This window comes from Apis dorsata, unplaced genomic scaffold, assembly GCF_000469605.1.
Source record: "Apis dorsata unplaced genomic scaffold, Apis dorsata 1.3 scaffold_634, whole genome shotgun sequence".
Taxonomy (NCBI): Eukaryota; Metazoa; Arthropoda; class Insecta; order Hymenoptera; family Apidae; genus Apis; species Apis dorsata.
Window position 1 is genome coordinate 153,674 of NW_006263828.1, and position 3,468 is coordinate 157,141.

A 3,468-nucleotide genomic window follows, 5' to 3' on the forward strand; every position below is an offset into this window, starting at 1 on the left:
AATTGAAAACGCGCTCCTTCTACGTACGTTTCCGTTTCGGCTTATCGCTCAGGTATAAATAATAAGTATACAAATAATATATATAATATTTAACGAGTATAACTCTTTTTTTCTCTCTCTCTCTCTATATATATATATATAATATAAATCTATATGTCTGTGTGTCCGTGTATACATACAGGTATATAATTATATATATTTGTATAAAAAAAAAAAAGATAATAGGGAAAAACTAAACAGAAAAAAAAGGAGAATCTCGAAACGTGGCTACTATCCTTTTACTATTTTTTTTTTCTACTCTTCGTCGATTCGCTTCCTTTTCCATTTTCTTCTTTTAAAGAAATTATCGTAATCGTTCGATAGCATAAATATAAAACATATATATATATATATATATATATATGTACGTATATATATATATATATGACTTTTGGACGATTCGAACAAACTCGAATCGAACGATTCGATATTTTCTCTCGTTTCTCTCTAAAAAATACGCCTCCAATTGCCCTTTAGCAATCTTTTAATTAATAATCAACTAATTATTAATAATTAATAGCGATAATAGTAGCGATAATAGTAATAATAATGATAATAATAATAATAATAGTAATAGCAATAATAATGGCGATAATAATAATAATAATGGATTAATCGCGGATTATCAAAATGCTCGGACCGTTCGACGGATCGTCGCGTCGCGTTTTTCTCTCTTTTCCTTTTCTTTTTTTTTTTCCCCCTCCTCTCTCCCTTCTTTCGAGTACGATAAGTAATTTTCACGCGAGTAAAGAAAAGTGTTCTCTTTCGAGAGAAGAAAGAGATGTGAAAATCGATGTGATGATTTCTTCTCTCTTTCTTTCTTATCTTTCTTTTCTTTCTTTTCTTTTTCTTTTTTCAATCAAACGCGACCGACGATCCGTCCGAGTGCCCTCGCTGAGAAGCGTGAATGGGCAGGCATTTTTTACAAAATAGAAAAATAAAAAAAAAAAAAAACACGAAAGAACAGTAACAATTTATCATCGAAGCTTTCGAAAGATTCATTCGCACCGTACATCCATTTTTTAGGAATTTTTTATTTCTGAAAGAGTGTCGCTTTTTTTTTTTTTTTTCTCTCGCTTATACAAGGATCGATCGGACTTTGGCCGACTTTGTTTTGATACAACGAAAAGAGGCTACTCGCTTTTGTCAACAACGCGGATATTTTTTTTTCCTGTAATACGATCCCTCCGGCCCGTTCCTCATTCAGAATTCTTCAGATTTTTCTTTTCCCTTTTCTTCTCTATCCCTATGATAATTTTTTTCATATATATCCGCCAATTTCGATCGACAGGCTTTATTCATTCAAAACTCCTCGTCCCTCAACTCAATTTTTCTCTCCCCGAATATTTCTTTTCACGAGCCGATCGATCGAGTAACGATCGATTTCGATTCGATTCGATTCTCGCACGATCTCTTTTTTTTTTCTTTTTTCCTTTTCTTTCTTTTTTCCCCTCCCCCTCGCGCTCGAATACACTCGCGATTAAATAAGTACCGATTTTGCCAAACGAGTCAACTCGTCCACGGCTTTGTACCCTTTTTTGACTAGAATTGAATTTCGAATTGACGATCGGGAAACGAAATCAGGCTCTTTCTCTCCTTTCTCTTCTTTTTTTTTTTTTTCGTTTTTTTTTCTTTTTTTCCTTCCCTCCCCCCCTCCCCCCCTCTTTTGAAATCCCTTCGTCCGAATTGGAACGGGCCTGCGGAACCGGAAGTGCGTCGATATAATTTGCCCAAAAGGGGACTTCGACCAAACTCAATCGATACCATTAAACCTTGAGCACGCACATTTTCGTCGCATCGTGCTAGACAGCCGTTTTACCACCAATTGCTTCGCGGTTTCTCGATATAAGTTCTTTAATCAGAGACGATAGAAACGCGACGAAAACGGGCGCTGAAAATTAACAATAATCTTGCGCTTGCGTTGTAATACTCGATAATTGAACGTAAAAATTTGTCTGAAAAATTTCTCTTGAAAACTTAACTCGTCTGTTTTTTTTTTCTTTTTTTTTTCCATCGATAATCGACGTCAGCCGCGCCCTGCGTTTTCCTCTCGAGAAACGTTGTTCTTTTTTCTCTCTCATTTCTCGAACGTTCTCACCTCTTTCTTCTCACCGATTTCTTTTCTTTTTTCATTTTCTTCGATTTTTTCCTAAACGCGAATTTTCTCTTTTTTTGCAAATTTTTCTTCAACGGTGGAACGTTCGTTTTCCAAATCGTGGTATACGAAAAAGTAGATCCAGTAATTTTGATTTTAATTTTCGGTATATATCGAAAGCGAAGATTTTCAAATTTGTAAATTTTCCAAAATAAAGAAGAAATCACGGGTATCACGGACCGACGTCGAAACGAAACCCATATATAAATCGATAATAATCGCGAACAAATTTGAAACAATGCGTGTACACGTGAAACTGGGAGGGTTCTTTTTGGCTCTGAGAGGATTACCCGTGGGATGAGGAATTGTTGTGAATGGGTTTGATCTGTAGGATGGGTGGCGGGGTGTTTTGTATTGTGTTGAAAGCAACGTCATAAGTGAAGTTAACTGAACGCTGCACTTGAAAGACTAATGAAAAATTTGGGGGAAACTTGAACACGCGTCGCTTCGCGCCCCTCTTGTTGATCAAGCGATATACACGTGTATATATACATATATATAAATATATATATATATATAACGATACACGTTATTTCCAATTTTTCTTGATTTTTTTTTCTCCTTTTCTTTTCTTTTCTTTTCTTTTCTTTTTTTCTCCCTCCCTCGTTTTCGAAATCCATTCCATTGACCGATCAAGCAAGATCAATTTTTCCTTGTTTCGTCACGACAGAAGATATTTCTCATTTGATGATGTTCAAACGCGTGGCGACGCCCGTTCAAGCACCCTCCGATCCGCGTCCGAGTCCCACAGTCCTTCGCCTCGTCTCCGTAGTGAGTGCCTCCGCGATTTATCGAATAAACGCGACGGCTGTGTGCACGATCGCTGCCTGTCCTTAGAATATATAGAGTCGAGTACGTTTAATTAATAATTATGCGTGTATGCGTTACGGTTAACTGTTAATTAACTTGACTTGACAAATGGTTACGGTACTGTAATTAATTAATTATTATCTGTTAGTTTAAATATGTGTGACTCCACCGTTTACAATCCACCGTCTCTCTCTTCTCCCTTTCGCGATCTCGTTCGCGTTCCCTCTCTCTTTCTCTTTCTCTCTTTCTACCTCTTCCTTTCTCTATTCCTCTTCCTCTCTCTTTCTCTTCTCACCTCTATTCGGAGTATACAACGTACACGTTGCCTAAACTACGAACACTTAGTACACTTAGTAGCATATTTATTTCCGTTAAATATTGATTGGATTTTGGGAAGGGGATGGGGGAGGATTTAGGGTCAACGAACGGCGGTCGTAGGATGGACGAAAAAAAAAAAAAAAAAA

General features: G+C 36.7%; 2 long non-coding RNA genes across 2 annotated transcripts in view; one reads left to right on the forward strand and one right to left on the reverse strand.

The window, feature by feature from the left end:
* The window catches only part of LOC116186370, a 10,396-nt gene extending 9,151 nt beyond the window's left edge, over positions 1-1,245 (reverse strand). The window contains exon 1 of the long non-coding RNA XR_004151349.1: positions 378-1,245. This is a non-coding gene — a long non-coding RNA (uncharacterized LOC116186370). The remainder of the gene's footprint in view (positions 1-377) is intronic.
* The window catches only part of LOC116186371, an 11,167-nt gene extending 8,060 nt beyond the window's left edge, over positions 1-3,107 (forward strand). Inside the window, exon 2 of the long non-coding RNA XR_004151350.1 lies at positions 2,497-3,107. This is a non-coding gene — a long non-coding RNA (uncharacterized LOC116186371). The remainder of the gene's footprint in view (positions 1-2,496) is intronic.
* Positions 3,108-3,468: the final 361 nt, after the last annotated feature.